Genomic DNA, 15,591 nt, shown 5'->3' with positions numbered 1-15,591 from the left:
AGATTTACTCCTGAGTGCATATCATTTCCTCAATTAAAAGATTGACAAGATACATACTGCTTGAGGGGACAAGGAAGGGACCATGGCAGCACAGCATAATCTGCTTTCTGAAGCTTTTAATATCTAATGACTACTTCTAAATGCTTCATGGCCTATTATGATCAGTAAAAAATGTTGCAATAATGCAGCAGTTTACAGGTCAAAGCACTTTCTGAACAGTCATTAATCCTCTCCACACTCCCATCCAGCCCCTGAAATGAGATTATTCCCGTTTTACAGATGCGGACACTGACTCGGTGACCACCGACCTCCACAAAGCTTCCCCACCTTCTGTTTCAAGTGCAAAGCGTTCCTTCAGTCTTTCTTTCCTAAAATCAACAGCACGGCTGTATTTAAAAAGAAAAAAATCCTCTATCAGCGTTACACACTTGGCTTCCCACTCCACATGCAGGTGTCTCCCTCGGGAAAGGAGGAGGAAGACAACGAAGCACGCGACAGATGGCCGCCACGCCGCAGAAGCCCAGGTGCTCCCACGCAGAGCAACGCCAGCACCGCAAGGACTCGGAAGGAGACGCCAGAGGAAGGCATTTGATGGCTCCAGCGGCCGCTCAAAGGCAGGGCCAAGGATTAAAAGCGACAAAAGGATGCCTGGCAACCAGTACAGCAAGCGGGGAAATGCGTGGTACAGGAGGGGACGCGGCATGGTCGCGGTTCTCCATGGGGACAGCAGCTGTAAGGCGCGATCCCAGCTCTGCAGTGCTACACCCGGTGGAGTTCTGGACGCGATGCCCTCCTCACCTGGGCTGCAAAAACCCACGGCCTACTCCGGCTTCCCAGTCACAGTTCTGCTCTATCTGTTTGTATATCAGGAAAGTTACAAGCATCACTTTTCTACTAATACCCAAAGCTTGCAAGGCAATTAGAAGTAAAGCCTATAATCCAGTGTAGCAGCTACTCTCTGTCCAATTCATGTCAGACAGCTCCAGGCTGGGTACTGTGCCCATAAACTCTGCTTTCCCATCACAAGAAATCACCCGTATTTCACAAGCCTACAAAGAGGGTACCTACACAGGATGCAAATGCTTTGTAATTTCCTTAAGTTCTGTCATTTTACTTTTTTGTCTAAAGGAGAAAAACAAAAACAGGCGCACAAGTCTAATTGTCTTCTATAAAGATGACAGCCTTCCCAATCTCTCCATCTTTTGCAATTAAGCGGCTCTTGCTCTCTGATGAGTTGCCAGTACGACCTTCAGCTGGGCAAGGTTTAGTCACCAGCGTAAGAAACAACAGACCGAGAAATCGCTGCAACCCTTGATTTGCTTCTGCCCGCTGCACTTCACAGGACGTTTCAATACCATCTCCTACGCTGCCCACGCAAAGAATAAACCTGTTTGTTAAATAACCACAATTCTGTCATTAATTCCACGATATTTTCATTTTAAATGTTAGGCTGTAGATCTGCAGTCATTTTTTACCACGAATGAAGACAGCGAGAGTTCAGTTTACAAGGCAGGAATAGCGGGGGTCAGCACGCTACCGGTCCCCGTGCCAGGGCGCGCAGGACCCGCTGTGCAGAACGCAGACCGCCCGGCAGCGTTCCCCTCGCCGCTGCTGAGCCCCACTCTACACCACCAGAGCACCGAGGCTCCTGACAGCCAGCGAGGAAGCCCATGAACGCGCAGGGGCCGCTCACCTCACGACAGCAGCGGTGTTTCGTGCCCCGCCGTCTCCCCGGGAGGTTCCTCCTGCGCCGCACAACTCGAGGAGCGGGCAGCGAGGCGGCACAGCCCGCGAAGGTAAGCCAGAACCACCGCTCCCATACCTTCCAACCGCGGCAGCTCGGCAGCTGCTAAGCAACCAGCCGAGCTCTCCCTGCGGAAGCAGCGGCAGCCTCCATCACAGGGCTGGGGCACGCGCCTGGAAGCCACAGCCACCGTCGCCATTCCGAGGGAGATCGGCCCAACGCCTGCAGTCGCGGCCCTGGGTTGCCAGCTCTCGGGGAAAAGGATGGCAGGACGCCTGCGGGAATGGGTAATGAGATTTATAGACGTCCTCTCCCCACCACGTAAGCAAAAGTAAAAGGCTGTTTCCAGCTGAATCTGTCCACGCCCGCGCCGACAGGACTCCTTTTTGTCCATCAATGCCTCCTCAAGCCAGACAGGGTGCTACTGAGTCCCAGCACACACAGCTTTCCTGTCCCACGGTCTGTTTTCTCTGTGGCACCCAAGATTTATTTATTTTAAGACCTTTCTCTTCTAGTTCAAATGCTTATTTCCTGAGAGAAGTCATATGCATGCTCTCATGAGCCTCACCAGTCCACATGGAGATCGAGACCAGAAAATGAGATGAAAGTGTATGGCAAAAGTCACTGCAGTTTGACCCTACAGTAAGAAAACACCACGTATTAATGATCTCGAAAAACGCCAGCATCCACCAGTAGAGTTTAACTCTGCCCTGTGGGTGACTTCTACAGCTGTCTGGGTCTTGGGTTCTGCGTGTTATTCCAGCACACCCCTTCAGCTCTTTTTCTATTCCAAGTCACACTGGAAAATGGCTTAGAAATTTACTCAAAACAGAAAACAAGACTGATAAAATCCATCACTTGCAGCTTACCCAGGAAGTGTTTTTAGCTGCTACAGTAGGTGGATTTATCTAAGTTTAAGTTTGTTTACCAAAATGTCCTGGATGATTTCATGACTTCTGGTGTATTATCACAACTTTAGGGAAGTTACAAATCTTGAAAACTTAAAGGGAGTTTGCACTAAGGCAACATAAAGCTACTTCAATTCTGAATCAAGGCGTACACTCAGCAGCGCAAGGCTTTTTGGCTAGCACACTTCCAGGTCTCGCCTCGCGGCCACGGACAGACGCTCGCTTTCACTGCTCCTGGTACCACCCTTCGACAGGAGCTTACCCCTTCCCACCGCCGGGTAGGGAACACGCGCGTTATGGCTTTTCCTTAAGCTGGAACACATTTGCATTAGCTTAACCTCACTGCTGAATGCATCAATGTTACCCTTTAGCAAGGGCAGCTGCATCAGGAAGGTGTCTGCTCGCTTCTGGAGCTGACCTGGCTTAGAAGATGGCATCAGCAGCTTCCAGCGTGACACCCATTCTGCTGTCAGGCAGCTGCACGTCCTTCTGATCCGAAGAAAATAAAATATGGGCAGGAGGGAGCTTTAAATAAGGTGAGAGTGATGGAAACACTAAAACTTCAGCACTCTGCCTGGAATCCCAGGGAATGGACACACGAGAGACCAACTCTCACAAAATGAAGGGAACGTATGCACGGACAGACCGCAAGGCCGGAGGCAGAGGAGGAAGTTCCGTATATCTATGCAGTGAATCCTTACTAGCCTTATTCCACAGGAAAAATTAATCTCAGCATTAATTATCAGTTTATTATCAATTAATTGCCATCAGCAGGAAAAAAAAGAGATTTTAATGGAAACCACTGCAGCTCTTCTCCCTTAAAAATTGGACTTCCTTGTGCTCCCAGATTCCAATTACAGATAGGGACACTAAACACACACGTGGGAACACAAGGCTGCCCAAGACCTGGTCTGAATGACACCAGTATCATCCCTTCTCGTTCTGACGGATTTTGGAAACTCACCATGATCAGGTATACACGGCTTTCTGGGTGCCAAGCTGAAATAAGCCACAGCCTTCCAGTGGTTTCTCTGTCACTCAGAGGAGCAGCTTTGCCAGAAGCATCCAGACAGCAGGCAAACACTTGGCTCAGGCTGTGGCTGCAGCTGGGTTTGTACAGGTACAGAGAAATCAGGGCATGCGAAGAAGAGCCAACGCAAACGTACCGTGCGTACGGCATTCGAAATCCGAACAACCCTTTCTCCCCCACCAAGAAAGCCTGTTTCTGAGCGGCCGGCTGGCAGGCACCTAATGACCTTCCAGCAGGATTTACCACTCTCAACACATGAATGAAATTCCCTGCTCGCCTGACACCTTGTAATTCAAACAATTCAGTATCAATCATCTCTTTAGTACAATTATACCCTCAGAGCAACAGGTCACAGAGAGACAGAGAGGCGAAGGGGAGGGCGGCCGCAGCATGGGGGACCGCTTTTCTACACTTCAGAAAATTTAAGCAATAACCCAACATCAGCTTACAGCCACAAAGGAAACACTTCAAAGCCACCAACAGCCCAACTGCTAAGTAAGGGCTATTAAAATTCTACCATCCTACAGGTAGCAAGGCAGTGACTGGACGCATATGTATTTAGACATTATTATACGGACATCGCACGTATTTAAATACCACACTCCCTTTACCCTGTGCCCCAAATGTGCTATGATCTACTCAGCACTTAACCGCAGAGAAGAAACCATGTTTCATCACAGTAAGCACCACTGTCCTCGAAAACAAAACAAACAAAAAACCCTTTGACAATTACTCGCCTGAGGTTGGTAAAACCAAACAACGAGACCCTTCAAAATGACTCGCCCGAGGTGAGCTGGAGCTACAGTGGCTGAGACAGAGAGATCGCCATTTTCTGAAGTCTCATTTCTCAGGCACATCGCTGAAGGAAACAGCTAATTATTTTTTTAAATTTTTTTTTAAGTGACCAAAGCACACGGGCATGTTTTTGTTAAAGCTAACTGCCAGGAAGAACAGATTTTGCGGGTCCAAAACTAAGAAACTCGGAACAAGCCCCCAAATGACCCCCGTGACGGTCGCCACACAACACCCACCGCATCCTTTACAAAACAACAGAAACTCGAAGCACGGAAATAATTCAAACCGTGGTGTACCCGACACTGCTTCCATTACAGACACCCCAAAACGAAGCGAAAAATGTTACCGGTGTTTGGGAAACACCACTAAGACCACAAGCAAGGCTCTGCGGGGCAGGGCAGCCTCCGAGAGCGGCAGGCAGCGATGCTCGTCCCCCAGGACCCCGTGAGCTTGCCCTCTCCTGCCGCCCATTCCCCTCGCATCCCCCCCGAATTCAGCAGAGGGAACCTCTCTGCCTACTCCTGCTCCTCTGGGTACTGTTATAGAGCTAAACCACACAAACATTTCAAGGAAAAAGGTACCAAGCAGGTATGTTCACGCTGCAGCTGAGCAAAACTCAAGGAAAGAGGTTAGAAGGGTGAAACGCTATTTCGAAAGCACAAGAAACAGAAGCAGCTCTGGAGAAGTTTTGTTAACAGAGCTGGAGCTGCGGCCAAAATGGAATAATAGCCGCTTTTTCGGCAGCTGCACGCATCAGTTTTAAGAAGAAACATTGAAAAGCGGTGCCAAGACCCAGGAGAGGAAACATTTACGACAGGCCATCTTTAATATCTAATATCCATAATGGGCTCTTTTGAAAAGGTAAACCGCAAAGTTTGAAATAAATACAGGATTTTAAAACCACAGATCAGCTGAAAAATGCATCATTAGAAAAACAGAAAGTCAGTTCCTGCTATCTGTCAAAGCCTGAGCCCCCTGACTGCAAACTCGCCCTACAGTCCCCAGCAACACCGGTTTGCAGCTACGCTTAACGTCCACGTCCCCCGGCCCGTCCGTGCAGCCGCAGCTTCTGAAGTCTGGAGGCCACCAGCCCCCGCCAAGGAAGCGGAGAGCTCGGGGATGCACAGCAGCTCTCCCACGGACTGATCCTGAGCCGTTTCGCGCTCCGAGGTGGGACCTCGGTGGTCGCTGAACTAGGTCAGTCTATCACAGGTGACACAGCGACAAGAAACACCGGCTTGATGGTTCTGAACAACCTTGGGGCACAAACCTGCTCCGTAACCCCAAGAAAGCCCTAATGAATACAAAGATTTAAGGAACAAGCTCGATTCACGTTCCCCCAGAGAAATCTGCCTCTGATTTCTCTAAAACAAAACTTATTTTTAATTCACCTTACAGCCAGTTGTAAGTCCAGCTGGGCAAAGCACCTCTAGTTACTGAGGAAGACAATGGTATTTAACAACCAATTACAACTTCTCTTTAGAATTTCAAGGGTTTAACAAACCAAGGTGCACCCAGTGTAACTGGCAGGACATAACTTCTGAAAACTTCCCGGATTGTGCATTTTGCCACGGTAAATATTTGCCGCAAAGAGTGAAAACGACGCATCTTTGCTTCACTGCTAAAGCAGCTTTTACACACATGCTACTCCTTTTGATGTGGTTTCGGTGCCTTGAGAGTGCCTTTTTTTTTATTATCCTTTACTAACCTGCTCATCCTACATTTTATGAACCCGTAGATGTTCTTCCAAGGCCTAGGAACTTGATCTACAAGCAAGTCGTTCAGGGTTGAGGCACCACCACTGAGTACCTTGTCCTTCCGCGGATGCTTGGTTGGCCACCCAACATCTAACATTATTTGTTGATCAAAGCAACTGTGCAGCCCGCAGAGAATGATACCGGGTGAAACTGCTTTGGTCTGTCTGTCCCAAAGGGCTGTCAACCTGCCCGAGGAAACAGGCACTGTAATATTGCTACTGCAAATGCACACGTGTTAAACTTCTCTACAAGGAATCAGCAGCAAGGCAGCTAAGAAAAACAGGAACATCCATCACAATCCTCCTCTCAATTTGGATTCCAACCAAGCCCAGCTCTTGGAGAAGTTGTCAAACAAGTACAATCGCAGACAAACTGCTCCTCTGCAACGCATTTACACGTCTTTGGTTACGGGGCAGGATTCAGTGCCTCTTCAGCAGAAAGCCAACTGTCCTCTTCAATTTGCGGCCGGCCCAGCCTTGTCTACAAAGCACCACATGACAATCAGGAGCCCTGCCAAAATGCATCACTCACAGAAGGAAACCATAATCGCTATCCTGTTCTCTTAGATTTCAGCAGTGATTTTCGCTTTTGCTTCAGAGCTAAGCAGAACACAATTTGGATACAAGAAGATTGTGATCTCTCTAATCCAGAGCTTGCTTTCTGAAGGCAAAATGCCCAAAGGACGCAACATTAACAAACTACCATATAATCGTAAAAGCCTCTGTTGCTTAAAAAAACAACTTTCATGGCAGCACATTCATGGGATATTGCATTTTATTCTGAGAAATCATCTTCCCTCTTGCTCATCATCCCCTCCCGGAGCAGGGCTGCACTGACCACTCACTCCAGCTGGCAGGTTCCCGTCACAGCAAACAAAAACCAAAGACAGCCACGAATGGAGAAATTAAATACCAAAGTTTCAGAACTACAGTCATTTTTCATTTCTTGTTACCAGTGGACAGATTTACATGCAAGAGTACTGAATCTGCTCCGTGGCTGGGAACGAAGGACAAGTCCCATCAGCTGGGCGGTGAAACCCCAGAGCCCCGGTGACGCACGGATGCTGCTGCAGGTCAGTCCAACGCTGCTCCTGCGCTCATCTCAGCCCCCCAGGCAGCACAGAGACAACAGCTACCTTCTGCATTTCCATTCCGTAGTCCCGAAGAGCACAAGCGCACTGCCAATGGCCAAAGCAAGCAAGGGGCACAACTTCTGGAAGCCTTCCTCCCAGACCCCCGCGCAGACATCCTGCCGACTGCCTGACTCTGTGCTTCAGAACAACAGGCAGCAAAGTCAGCAGGGTAAAATTCCCTCAGAACTGCTGCTCTCATTGCTACACGCCTAAACCACCCGTGTGAATTAACGACCACGGAGCCACACGCACATCCCATGGTGAACGGGGGGTATGGTGCGACACGCTCTTAAAACAGGAAGAGGACACGGCACACCACAGAGGTAATCCTGTTTGATGCTGAGTGCTGCCCTACACAGATCAGTGTTCTGTGGCAAAACTCAAAAAACCAGTCGCATCCTTGTCCTTAATAACCATTATCCCAATTAATGGACAAATTTATCCTTTAGTATTATCGTAACAGCTACAGAGTAATTGATGTTTCCCTCTGAGGGTGACGGAGCACTGGAACAGGCTGCCCAGGGAGGTTGTGGAGTCTCCTTCTCTGGAGATATTCAAGACCCACCTGGACAAGGTCCTGTGCAGGCTGCTGTAGGTGACCCTGCTTCGGCAGGGGGGTTGGACTAGATGACCCACAGAGGGCCCTTCCAACCCCTACTATTCTGTGATTCTGTGATGTTAATTATGCAATTCTTAAAGGCTTCAAACGCAATCCAATACCTTCTCTCTCTTCCCTACAGATGCCGGCTTACTTTCAAAACGCCTGGAACAGACCCAAGCGTTTCAAAGACACGACACCTCGGCATCGCCGGAGCTTTGAACACAGCCCAGCGGCACTTCTCAGGCTGCTTGCCAGCTTCATAGGCTCTTTATTAATCCACATCGCTGTTGCCACTCCGTTTTTATTTATCGCCGCTGAGAGCAGAAGGCACGTAGTATCTGACCTAGGATCAACCATTCAAGCGCAGAACATCAAGTGATGGATTAGCGTTGTGGAAACAAAGATTTCGGTTGTTTTCTTTTGACTAACATAAAACAGCCTTCCTCACCCGAGAAGTGCTTAGGACAGAGGTTTCAACATTTATGAACATCTGGAGGGACAGGCTGAAAATATTTGATCCATAAAGGCCTACAGTCAGGTTTTCAAAAGTTTTGGAGGACTTACAAGTAAATACCCAGGATCACAACAGGGATTTTCAAACACTTGCAAGCCCGTGAGGCACCTAACTCTTACGGGCAAACTCCTGGGTGGAAGTTACGTTTCTCTCGGCATTTTGTTGCAGTCATCATCAGGCAAGTGGTACCAAGTGTCAGAAAAGTAGCACAGAAAACAAGATAGGGGGGAAAGGCCATGATGGTGACGAACATTTTAAGGCATTTTTAACCAGAGTAACTTCCCTGAGCCCTTCTGAGCAGGTAAGGCTTTGGGACTTCAGATGGTCCCTATATGCAGTGTGTACAAAGCAGCTCTCTAGGTGTCTGAGCTTCACTCACACAAGATGAAACTACTCATACATTAAAGGAGAAGCCTTTAAAACAAAAAACAATCACACAAAAGGTTTGCAAATGTTTGACTCCAAAATCCTACTGCAAGCAATTTGTGGTTTTTAGTATGGACTATCGCAGGCAGACAGAACCAGCAAACCATACTTTAGACATTACTAGTCTGAGTAAGACATTCGCTTCTGTGAAAATATATTCCACTCTCTCTCCCCACAAACCACCCAGGATGGGGCGTCCTGTCTGTTCTTCCTACTTAGATCCCATTTTTTCCTGGCATTCTCTCCACTGCCCCTGAAGCACTTCTTACTGCAACCACGCTTCCAGCCGTGGAACGCTGGATGGGGTTGCCTTCAGAGTTTTGCAAATAATGTTCTTCAGACAGAAGATACCAAGCTTGAATCTCCTGCAAGGCAGAGCTGGGAGAGACAAGTGGCACAGATTTGCGTGAATGCCTTCATCTAGCACATCAGAGACCTCATTCTATCAATCAAAAGGAACAAGGCTCAGACAGCAATGGCTGCCTTGCACAAAGAACAGGAACGGGGCAAAGTACTGTGTGTCCTGCACAACAAAGCCGCGCGGCTCTGCCAGCGCGGGGTCTGCAAACACGAGGGGAAAAATGGAGAGAACCCACGCTTGGACCACGAGAGCTTCCTGTGTTGGTGGATGACAGGCTGACCATGAGCCAGCAGCGTGCACTGGCTGCCAAGAAGGCCAATGGGAACTTGGGGTGCATCAAAAGCAGTGTGGCCAGCAGGTCGAGGGAGGTTCTCCCCCTCTACTCTGCCCTGGTGAGGCTCTGTCTGGAGCCCTGTGTCCAGTGCTGGGTTCCCCAGTTCAAGAAAGATGAGGAGCTGCTGGAGAGAGTCCAGCACAGGGCTACGAGGATGAGGAGGGGACTGGAGCATCTCTCCTATGAGGAGAGGCTGAGGGAGCTGGGCTTGTTCAGCCTGGAGAAGAGAAGGCTGAGAGGGGACCTTAGAAATGCCTCTAAATATCTGCAGGGTGGGGGTCAGGAGGATGGGGCCAGACTTTTTTCAGTGGTGCCCATCGACAGGACAAGGGGCAACGGGCACAAACGAAAGCAGAGGAAGCTCCAGCTGAACATGAGGAAGAACTTCTTCCCTCTGAGGGTGACGGAGCCCTGGCCCAGGCTGCCCAGGGAGGCTGTGGAGTCTCCTTCTCTGGAGATATTCAAGCCCCACCTGGACGCGGTGCTGTGCAGCCTGCTCTGGGTGACCCTGCTTGGGCAGGGGGTTGGACTGGGTGACCCACAGAGGTCCCTTCCAACCCCGAACATTCTGTGATTCTGTTGAGAACAGCCTTAGAAATCTACCTAGGTCGCAGCAGCAAGAGGCTGCCTTTGCAGGACCTTGGCACTATCCCATGAAAAGCAGGAAACCGAGCAGGGAGCGTGGCTCGGTCCTGAGATCACCGCAGCCAGCCTGTGTTGGAGGGTCCAGCACGAGATCTAGTCCTAAGATTTTTTTAAACATCCCTGACGCTTGCATGGTCTGGCATTTCTGGTCCCTAGTGCCTGTCATCTCTGTTTCAACAATCACTCTGTGATAATGAAAACGAACAATAAAAAACACCAGAGATGGCCAGACTTTAAGGTCACCCTGAGGCCCTGAACATTTTTACAACCGGTCTCGTGTTCTCTCCTTGCCATTCAAAATTTCACCAAAAAAATGATGTTTGCAGAATAGAATCACCTCAAATCTCACATTGTAATTAGTATTGCGTGCTTTTTATCTTTCAAAATTAAAACTGAGATTAGCCATTCTTACGTTATAATATTTAAACACACATGCCAGGCAGTTGCTGCTGTAATGTCACACCAACCAACCCCAAAGCAGATCTCCAGCCCGCTTTACAACTCGACAAAACATGCCGGATGAATCAGCCTACTTCGTTCTGTTTGCAGGGCCTTACTTCTGTTGATTTATTCTCCACACACGTAGTAACCCCTCTCAAACGTGTTGCAGACCTTGTAAATTCTTCACTCGCCCCTGTGGACCTTCTCAAGGCTTGCAGGCGCTGCCAGTGGACCTTCGCTGCCGCCGGTAGAGCTGAAGCTCCTGCAGGGTTCAGACATTCCCCGTGGCCCTTCAAGGACCGTGGTTATTATTAAGGCTTGCAATGACTGTCTGCAGAGTTCAGCAGGGTCACAGGTACAGTCCTCACACCACCCCTCCCAGGATTTTGCGTTTCTGTGTTTCCTACACAAAAACCAGGCTCTAACGTTCTTTAAAGACCTTTTCTTCCCTAGCTAACACGCACGTGGCACACTGTCTGTGCTCTGGCAAACTGCAAACTCAAAACATTACTCCTTTTCCCAAAAAGCTTTCTTCCAATTTCAAGCATTTGTAGATTAAAAGTCTTATTTCCATTCATTCATCCATCCCTCTTTTATCATAGAAAAGGATTTTGTTTATTTTTGTTTTAGTAACTGCAATCCTTCAACAGCAGTAACTGTACACAGCCTGAAAGCAACCTGTTGGCAAGAAGTGAAAGTTCAACAGTGCAATCTTACTTGGAAAAAAGGAAAATCCACCTACACTGCTCTAAAACATCAAATCAAACCAACCCCCTCCTCATCACCGGCTTTTTCCAATAAAATTTTAAACCCTACCTTTGTCATTTGCTAGTTTTCATGCTTAAATATGTTCAAAGAAATCAAAAGAAGAATTCTGTCTTTCCACGTTTCAGAAACACTTGGAACAGCTCTCTAAACATTCTCACTTCTTCTTAAGAGCTAATAAACTGGATTAATCTTTAGAGGTCTCTAAGCAGAAGAAAAGCTGAACAGAGACTTAAGAAAAAACCCCTGAACCTCACACAAAGCTGGTATTTCACAAGCTGACTTGCAGCAGAAATGTGTCACAAATACAACTCCCCAGTATTTTTTTCCAAACCTTATCTGGGAAGCTTTTGCAAAATAGGCATCAAACAATAATTCTCTTGACACCACTAAAAATTATACTTACAGATGGGAAAGAGTGGTCTAGAATTTCCTTAGTGGAAATGCTGAACTGCAGTCTGCCAAACACAGCTAAGACTGAGCTGGGTATTTTAAAAGGCTAATGTTCAAAAGCTTTGGTTTCTTGTCTGCTACCGAATGAAATGACAAAATAAATGGCTTTACATGGACCATGCAACGCACAGATTGTATCTGCTCAGTCCAGACTGGGCAAGGCACAGCACCAGAACGCATTAAACCCCCAGACTGGGTTTTCAGCCTGTTTCTGTAAGATCTGTAATCTAAAACTGCCAGGACGGCCACACGCCCTTGCTTTTCCCCGTAATACCTGTTTTTGCTACGAATCACAAATACCTCAAAGCTTCTAAATTTATAAGGGTTTAACCTTAATTAACAGAGTCTATTTTCTCTGTGTCCACCTGAGAAATTTAGGACATTTTTACAAGCTGCTGCAGTAGACCGAACACCAATGCTAGTAGCATACCCAAAGTGAAATTTGGTTTATAGGCTTTTCTTCTCTCCCCTTCAATATTTTTGGCCTGATACAGATGCATCCTGCCAAAATCGCTCCCCACTGCACTATCATTCCATGAGCTATTTCACACCTCCCATTCAATTCTAACGTGGAGCCAAATCCATCCAGACACCGCTGGTATCCAGCGTGTGACAGAATGGAATCTTTCCCCGGACATTAGGAGAGGCCGTGAGATGTCAGGGGTGAAGTATCTCCACGGCAGAAAAGCTGCTCAGCTGTGCAGCTCCTTCCCTGCCTTTCTGTTCATTGAATCCAGATGCCACAAGTTTCTCAGCTCTGTAAGTATCTGAGAGGCAGAGACACCGACTAACGCACGAGAGGTGACTCAGACTTGGGGTGGGGAGAAAGTCCAGCTAGCCAGAACGCTTACTTAAAAAAACAAAGGGAAAAAGGAAAGAAAAAAAGGAAACTCAGCAAGACCTGGACAGGCTGGAGAGTTTGGCACCGAGGAACCTGATGAGGTTCATCAAGGGTAAGGGCAGGGTCGTGCACCTGGGGAGGAACAACCCCAGGCACCAGTACAGGCTGGGGCGGACCTGCTGGAGAGCAGCTCTGGGGAGAGGGACTGGGAGTGCTGGGGGATGACAGGGTGACCATGAGCCAGCAGCGTGCCCTGGGTGCCAAGAAGGCCAATGGGATCCCGGGGTGCATCAAGAGGAGTGTGGGTAGAAGGGCTAGGGAGGTTCTCCTCCCCCTCTACTCCGCCCTGGTGAGGCCCCATCTGCAGTGCTGTGTCCAGTTCTGGGCTCCCCAGTTCAAGAAAGATGAGGAGCTGCTGGAGAGAGTCCAGCGGAGGGCTATGAGGATGAGGAGGGGACTGGAGCATCTCTCCTACGAGGAGAGGCTGAGGGAGCTGGGCTTGTTCAGCCTGGAGAAGAGAAGGCGGAGAGGAGACCTTATAAATGCTTACAAATATCTGCAGGGTGGGGGTCAGGAGGATGGGGCCAGAGTCTTTCCAGTGGTGCCCAGCGACAGGACAAGGGGCAACGGGCACAAACTGAAGCAGAGGAAGCTCCAGTTGAACAGGAGGAAGAACTTCTTCCCTCTGAGGGTGATGGAGCCCTGGCACAGGCTGCCCAGGGAGGCTGTGGAGTCTCCTTCTCTGGAGATATTCAAGACCCACCTGGACGCGGTGCTGCGCAGCCTGCTCTGGGTGACCCTGCTTGGGCAGGGGGTTGGGCTGGGTGACCCACAGAGGTCCCTGCCAACCCCGACCATGCTTTGATTCTGTGTGATTCTGTGAAAAGGTGACTGGTTCTGCACCCATCCTTTAAAGCAATGAGGCCAACTCCCAGTGCTTTCATATTAGTTTAGTAGCACTGAAAAAGAAGGTAACAGAACTTCCCAGCAGCTGGGCTTGGTTCACAGCCTCTGGATCTACTGGATAGCAGCTCAGTTAAGTCTTGCTGCAGCAGCTTCCTTAGCCAAGGCACAAAACTCACCACACAAATCAAACCTCTGCAGTGTAGTCTCAGAAACATCCCTGCAAAGCGTCGGAGAGCCTGACAGCGGGGTCAGACAAGCTGCTGGACAGCTGGGCTCACTCCGATCGCCGCGCCGTCAATGCCTTGCACGCTACGCGCTGGCTATTTGCTATTCCTGGGGCTTGCTCCCACACAAACGTCTCCTGCGGGGTTTAAGGATGAAATTATACCTGAAGGTGTCCTGCTAATCTGTAGAGATGTCAGCAAGGTAGGCAGAAAGGTCAGAAGAGGTATGCATCAGGGTTAGAGAAGAATGTTCTATCAGCATTTCTATAGGCCCACCTGAAACAGCTAGGACAGAATACAAGGTTCATCTCCGCATTAAGCAGAAGACTCAAGAAGTATTGAAATTCTAATTTCCTTAGGTCCCCTCAAAAATCTCACTCTTGGCCACTGTGCTGTTCTCAGCTGGGACACAGGTATGTACCCACCGTTAAAGCTTGCAGTGATGCTCGTTAGCTTGGATTGCTTTTCTAAAAGGTGGTTCTATTGTATGAAACTGGCTGCAGCTGCGTTAGAACAGTACCAGCAAAATGCCCAGATGCAGGCCGTTTCAAGAGATGTTCACTTTCAGCCTCTCTTCCCTTTCCCCAGAGCACTATTCATAAGTACAGGTACACCCACACACACGTGCACGTGTGTACGTGCACCCTAAGAGCTGACAAGAGAGAGGAACAGGGCTGTGCGTTTGGGTCGCACGAACTACCCTGCCGCAGCCCAGCTTGTGCTGGGCTCCCCCTTCCAAACAGAGCAGGATGCTCTGCTCCTCAGCTCTCTCGGACCACCCTCAGTGTGCACACAGAGTTTGGGCAGAAGAGCAACTGCAAATTCATGTTTCTGCGTGTACTAATGCCATTCTGCTGGTACAGCGCGACGGCAAATACTTCCCTACCCCACACAACTCAAATGTAGGCAACCCAGGTGTGCCTGCTCCTTACTGTTCCTTTCAGTACCTGAGAAATGTCAGCAGAATCACACTGAGCTTCAAAAAGAGAGACAGGCACCACGGTGATTCCCATTCTTGTGCAGATAAGACGGACGCTCACGCAGTGACAAGATGAATCATGAAAAGAATTGTTATGCTAAGACCAGAAATACGACCAAACCCAAGCCTTAACTCTCAACTGAGTTTGTCAATGCAATACGTCTCCTACAAACGACAATTTAATTCAAGATATTAAAATATGGTTCTGTAGCGTTTTACAAAGTCGCTATCCCCCATGTTAGCAGACGGGGAACCCGTGGTACGAAGCGGCAGATCTATCTGCCCGGAGCACTTCGATACCACAGTAGCAGAGGCAGTGAAAGAATTTCATACCAGATGTCTGGAGACACAAGTGGAAACAGACCAAGAACCCCCACCTCCCGGCTGCCAGCAGCACATCAACGAAAACCCCGGCCAGCACTCTCCCTCTCCCACCTCCTCTGCCCGTGGATCTGCCGCGTCCGCGTGCCGGCGCACCGTCCCCTCGCAGCCCACCGGCGCACGCACGGCCCCGGCACGCACGCCTGCGTCTCCAGGCTAATCATCGCGCGGCTCTGCACAAACCACAGCCAGGATTATTTGCTTAACATTCTGCTTTCCCTCCCCTCGCTGCTCCTTTCCTTTTCTGAAGATGAGCCGGTCGTGGTACCCCAGACAGCAGCCTTTGGAGGACTGAGCTAGCAAAGAAGTGGGAAAAAAAAACCCAAGCACGCCGCAGAAAAGTGTCGTATCGAA

General features: G+C 49.1%; 1 protein-coding gene across 8 annotated transcripts in view; it reads right to left on the bottom strand.

Moving 5' to 3' along the window:
* ARHGAP32 (Rho GTPase activating protein 32) overlaps positions 1-15,591 on the bottom strand; it is a 275,382-nt gene that overhangs the window by 105,911 nt on the left and 153,880 nt on the right. The window lies entirely within an intron of this gene.

Source organism: Opisthocomus hoazin, chromosome 24 (genome assembly GCF_030867145.1).
Source record: "Opisthocomus hoazin isolate bOpiHoa1 chromosome 24, bOpiHoa1.hap1, whole genome shotgun sequence".
Taxonomy (NCBI): Eukaryota; Metazoa; Chordata; class Aves; order Opisthocomiformes; family Opisthocomidae; genus Opisthocomus; species Opisthocomus hoazin.
Note: the sequence above shows the minus strand (reverse complement) of the source record. Positions and strands in the feature narration are given on the sequence as shown.